Source organism: Eschrichtius robustus, chromosome 4 (genome assembly GCF_028021215.1).
Source record: "Eschrichtius robustus isolate mEscRob2 chromosome 4, mEscRob2.pri, whole genome shotgun sequence".
In the NCBI taxonomy this organism is placed as follows: domain Eukaryota; kingdom Metazoa; phylum Chordata; class Mammalia; order Artiodactyla; family Eschrichtiidae; genus Eschrichtius; species Eschrichtius robustus.
Window position 1 is genome coordinate 49,175,472 of NC_090827.1, and position 5,948 is coordinate 49,181,419.

A 5,948-nucleotide genomic window follows, 5' to 3' on the forward strand; every position below is an offset into this window, starting at 1 on the left:
AAATTAGAATACAAATTAAATGTCCATCAGGAGAGGATTGGTTAAATAGCACCATCAAAAAGAATCAGGCAACCTTCTATTTACTGCGAAAAAATAATCTCTATATATGTTTTCGAGTAAAAACAGGGTACAGACTAGATAGTATGCTACTGTTTGTGTAAAAAGAAGATAAGTGTACATTTTCCTTATACATGCATTTCCTTATATATCCATTAACTATCTCTAAAACTGTAAAAACTAGTATCTTTTGTTGCCTCTCAGAAGGGGAATTAGGTGGAAGTGAGACTTCATTGTATATCCCTTTCTACCTTTTGAATTTTGAATCTTGATTTTTATACCTATCCAAATATTAAATTTCAGATTTAAAAAAGCAAAGCAAAGAAAAATAAGCAAAAGAAATACATGGAGCTTGTAGATGATACATAGTGATCAAAACTATAGGCACACCTCAGAGATGTTGCCGGTTCCGTTCCAGACACCACAGTCAAGTGAATATCACGATAAAGCGAGTCACATGAATGTTTTGGTTTCCCAGTGCAAATAAAAGTTATGTTTACACTATAGTCTATCAAATGTGCAATAGCACTGTATCTAACAAAACAATGTACATACCTTAATTAAACAATACCTTATTACTGGAAAGTGCTAACCATCATCTGAGCCTTCAGCAAGCTGTAACCTTTTTGAAAGAGTAACATTGTGAGAATTACCCATATGTGACACAGAGACAAGAAGTGAGAAAATGCTGTTGGAAAAATGGTGACGAGTTACTCAAGGCCCAGTTGCCACAAACCTTCAATTTGTACCAAACACAGTATATTTGAAGAGTAATAAACCAGTAGCTCTCACTAGAAAGAGGTGACTCTGGAGTGGGAGACTGAAAGGTGAGGGCTGAACAAGGGATTTGGGGCTCTTTATTCTATTTCTGTATTAAGATTTTTACAGTGACTAGGTATTATTTTCTAATTAATAAAGAAATGTTCAACATATATTCAATTTTAAAATGTAAGTTACAACCCAGCCCACTTAATAAACCACCTTTTAAGTAATAACATGTGCCATATATACAAAGAAAATCTGGTGTTTGCAAGAAAGGAGGGTGGGTGGATTGAACATACAGACTTACTACTCTTTCCTCCTTAGACCCCTAGAATGATAATAAAGAAAATTTTAAGGCATAAACTCACAATGACCAAAGAAAAGGAGAGGAAATGCCTTTTTGAAACGTGGAGATTGTAAAACAGGTGGAAGAACACTTCCAGAGTGTGGCCAGCCTGCCCGGAGGACGGTCTCTGGGCTGGTGCAGTCCTGAGATTAAGGCCCTGAGCCATGATGTAAATCAACATCTGTCAGCAAGTGTGAAGATGAGCTGACGTTTTCACAGCAAGACTTCTCAGCAGAGGAGGTGGTGTGTTGGTTTGCATTCCCCTGCCAGCTCCTTATCTCCTGGGGGGCCAGTAAAAAATACTTCAAGGATGGCGACTGGGGTAACTCCAGGCTGTGTTAACTGTCTCTTCTCTGATTCTCTCTTGACCTCACGTTTCTAGCTCACTTGTGCTTCCCCTGCTCCACAGACTGCTGTTGTCAAGGTGACTAGAGGCCTCCATGTCTCTGAGATGGTTCTTACCTCTTATTTTCCTAGATGTCAGCAGCTTCAGAGTTTATCATGCCCTCCTTGATATACTTTCTTTACTTGGCTTCCAGGTCAAAAATATTTTTTTCTTTTTCAATATTTCAATATTTTCAATATTTCAAATCTGTTTCATTGATTACATCAAAAATTCCACAGAAGTCCATACTGTGGGCCAAGTGTTTCATAAAAATTTTTTGGAGAACCATCTTATTTGGACAGACTGTTTATTGACATTTGATAAATTGTGGGTAATCTATCATTGAAGGGATTCCTTTTAAACATTCATTGATCTGCAGGTCACCACAGTCTTGGGGTCTCTTTCCACCTCACTGGTGGAATTCTCCGTCTCCTTTGCTCTTTCCTCTTTTCCTACCCCCACTTTTAACATTTAAATACAGTATAATTCACTGTTGGTATGCAGCTTTATGACTTGAAAATATACATGTAAAGTTGTATAACCAATACCACAATAGTAGTAGGTTGGGACTTTGGGGAGGTTGAGATGAGGTGAATGTCTTTTGCGTGGGGGGCAGATGTGAATCTTTGGGAGCCAGAGGATGGGCTGTGGTGGACAAGATAATGCCCCCCCGCCAAGATTTTCACGTCTTTATCCCAAGAACCCATGAACTTATTCCCTCACATGGCAAAAGGGACTTGCAGGTGTGATTAAATTAAGCATCGTGAAAGATGGAGGTGCCGGTGGGTCCATTGTAATCACAAATGTCCTTATAAGGAAAAGAGGAAAGCAGGAGAGTCAGTGAAGGTATAACAAGGGAAGTTGACAGATTAGAAGATGCTACACTGATGGCCTTGAAGACTGAGGAAGGGGCCTTGAGCCAAGGAATGTGGGCTGCCTCTGGAAGCTGGTAAAGGCAAGAAGGAAGTTTCTTTCCTGGAGCCCCCAGAAGGAATGCAGCCCTGCCAACACCTTGATTTTAGGACTGTTTACCATCTTTACTGTAAGATGGTAAATTTATGTTGTCTTAAGCCACAAATGTTTTGTAATTTGTTATAGCAGCTATAGGAAACTCTTACAACAATCAAGAGAAAGAACAGTGTCAGCAGCCCTTTTCCCCAAAATACCCTAGTTCTACATTCCCTTTATACTCAGACCTTACCCCCACTCTTAACTGTTGGCAAGGATAGATCTGTTCCCCACCTCCATAGTTTTATCCTTTCCAAAATGTCATATAAATGGAATCCTACAGTATGTAGCCTTTTGAGTCTGTCTTCTTTTGCTTAGCGTAATACATTTGATATCCATCCATGTCCTGAGTGCCAATAGTTCATTCTGTTTCATTACTGAATAGTATTCCAGGAATGTACCACAGTTTGCTTATCCATCTCCCAGTTGAGTGACTTTTGGGTTGCTTCCCAAAAGGAAGTGATTGGGGTGATTATGAATAAACCTGCTGTAAACATTTGTGTAAAGGTTTTTGTGTGAACTTCCCTGAAGTGAAGCTTGCATTTCATTTGGGTAAATACCTAGGAGTGGGATTGCTGAGTCATATGGTCTAACTTTATTTATTTATTTTAAGACAAAAGGTTTTTATTCAAAAAACACCAAGTATATAAAAAAAAAAAAAATCACTTTTATTCCCCTGTACAGTATTTCACGCAGATAAAACCAGAAGGCCACATGCTGCTCAAAACACAGCCCCAGAGAGGATGCGGAATGTACACCACCCAGAACTGCTTTTCATATATCCACCCTATATACATAAGTCAGCTATGCCCCTCCCCCATCACCCATGAACCCCATACCCACTTGGGAAACCAGGCCAGGGGGCCTGCAGCAGTCAGGGAGCTGCAGCAGCTGTCCCACCTGTGTCCTGTCACCCTATGAAGGAGCAGAGCAAGCGCTGCAGCCCTCCCCAAAAGGTCCCCAAGTCAGAGGAGGAAAGAAGAAAAGAAAACTATGGTGGCAGCCATGAAAGCTTGAAGCAGGAAGGGAACAAAATAAATAAATACATAAATACATAATGTTGACCTCCAGGTTAAAATGCGCATCTTTCAAAAAAAGCCGAAACAAAACAAAACAAACCAGGTAAAATAACTTAAAGGCAAAATTAAAAAAGAATTAGATCAACTACAATGCTTTTGTACACTACCATGCCAACTGTACACACATTTACAGTTTTGTGGGGGTTTTTTTGGGATTTGCATTGTTTGTGCATTTTGTGTGTGTGTGTGAGGTCTTGGCTTAGAAACAGTTAAGTAAAAACCAAAAAGGAAGACCAGTTCACTTGGGAGTTTTACTAAAGGAGGTGGAAAAAGGGCAGGTGGCTCAGCATTTGGCCCTGTAGCCTCTTCCATGGCACCTTTCATGTGAAGGACGGGGCGGGGAGAAGGGGTGGGGGAGAAAGAGAGGGAACCAAACCCAGGCAGATTTTTGGAGAAGCAACAGGTAAAAGACGCAAGTTCAAGCGCTTTTCCCAGCATAGCCAGAGTCCCCACAGAAGGCACTCAGAGGAGTCGGAAGAGGTGACAGGGACTTAAAATGGTGCTAGTCCTATCCCACCCCAACAGATTTCCCCCTACCCGACCCATCACGCATTCAGCAGAACTCCTGATGAAGGGAACAGTTCCATGGCAGGATTCTGACACACGCCCACCCCCCCACCCCCGGGGGTTTTGCAGAGTCCAGCGATGCTGGACTCCATGAGAAGGAGAGCAGCTGTGGGAGGAGTCGAGGCCTAGGGCGGCTGGAGTGGAGTCTCTTCCTCCCTTTGGGAGGCGGCCTCCAGGGCCTGGGGTCTGGAATGAGTTGTAGATGTTGTTCCTGTATCAAGCACTGTCCTGCTTGGAGAGAAGTGTCACTGGTACTTGGAACGCTGGGAACAGACACTTCCCCTCCCGTGAGCATCTGACAGAGAGGGGAAAACCTTCCGCAAAAGCTATTTGCTGGGCCCTGGTGACAGGCTGTGGAGATGGATCTCAACAGTTTCCTGGGGCAGGAGGACATCTTGCATCCACGGATGGTTCTGGATTTCTTCGAAGGATGGCTGATCTGATGGTCTCAGGGCCAAGCAGAATCTAATGAGATGCTGTCACCCTGAAGAGAGCCTCTGCCTGAAGAAACCTTGGCCCCAGTGATCTCTTCATTATGCTCAAAGGGAATATCTCCATAGACTATATCCTACAGCAGGATCCCCAGAGACCAGACGGCCGCCGACCTGCCATGGTAGCCATGGCGGCGGATCCACTCTGGAGGACTGTACACTCGGGTCCCATTGAAGTCCATGTAGACGGCGTCCTTGACCCGAAGTCGATGAGCTTGAACTCGCAGCGATTGAGGCGGATAATGACGTTCTGGTCCTTGATGTCACGGTGCCTCCAGGACCTGCCAGAAGGAGCTGCGGGCCAGTTCCTCCTGCAGGGCCCCACTTTCCGTGATCAAGTCGAAGAGGTCTTGTGCCAGCTCGGGCCTCTCCAGGATCAGGACGAAACTGCCGGGCCTCTTGAACCAGTCCAGGAGCCTAATGACACCGGGGAAGCCCGAGCTCACCTTCTTCAGCAGAACCACTTCCATAGACACTCGGGTGCCATTAGGCAGCTCTCCGCAGTCGGAGATCCGGTCCTTCCACGTGCTTGTTGGCCACGGGCCACACATATGCCTGAGTAGTGGGCCCACCTGGTACTGCGACTCCAGGGGCTCCTTCTCCTTGCCGGGTGCCAGCTTGGTGCCGTGCAGATCGTGGCAGGGCGCGACGCGCAGGTGGGCAAGCAAGTTGATTTTGGAGAAGAGCATCCCAACCTCCGGGGTGTCGGCGCAGGGACTGGGTCTGGAGGAGCTGCCGCAGGACCTGGGGCTGGGGTTGTGCCGGTGGCTGTGCCTACGGCTGGGGCTGAGGCTGCGGGTGGCGCGAAAGGCCGAAGGCAAGTCGGAGGACTCCTGGGGGCGCTGCCGGGCTGGGGGCCAACAGACACGCTGGCGGGGTCAGGCAGCTCCAAGGGCAGCGGGGCGGGCCGCTCCTGGGGCGCGTGCAGCAGCGCACCAGCACAGGGAGCTTGTAGCTGCTGCTACCGCCGCCGGTGCCACTTCCTCTGCCACTGCGGCCCTGGTCTAACTTTAAAAGAAGCTGACAAACTATTTTCCAAAGTAACTGTGCCATTTTGCACTCCTACCAGCAACTTGAGTTCCAGTCTCGACCTATTTGCCAGAGCTTGACACTGTCACTCTTTAAAAGTTTTATCTATTGTAATAGGTGTGTAGTAGTATCTTTGTTTTTAATTTGCATTTCACAGATGGCTAGGATTTTGAGCATCTTTCGTGTGCTTATTTGCTATCTCTTTATCTTCTTTGATGAAATGT

At 45.6% G+C, this 5,948-nt stretch overlaps 1 pseudogene; it reads right to left on the minus strand.

Moving 5' to 3' along the window:
• Window positions 1–4,530: 4,530 nt before the first annotated feature.
• On the minus strand, window positions 4,531–5,575 carry LOC137763647 (serine/threonine-protein kinase pim-1 pseudogene; annotated as a pseudogene).
• Between the last annotated feature and the right edge of the window lie 373 nt (window positions 5,576–5,948).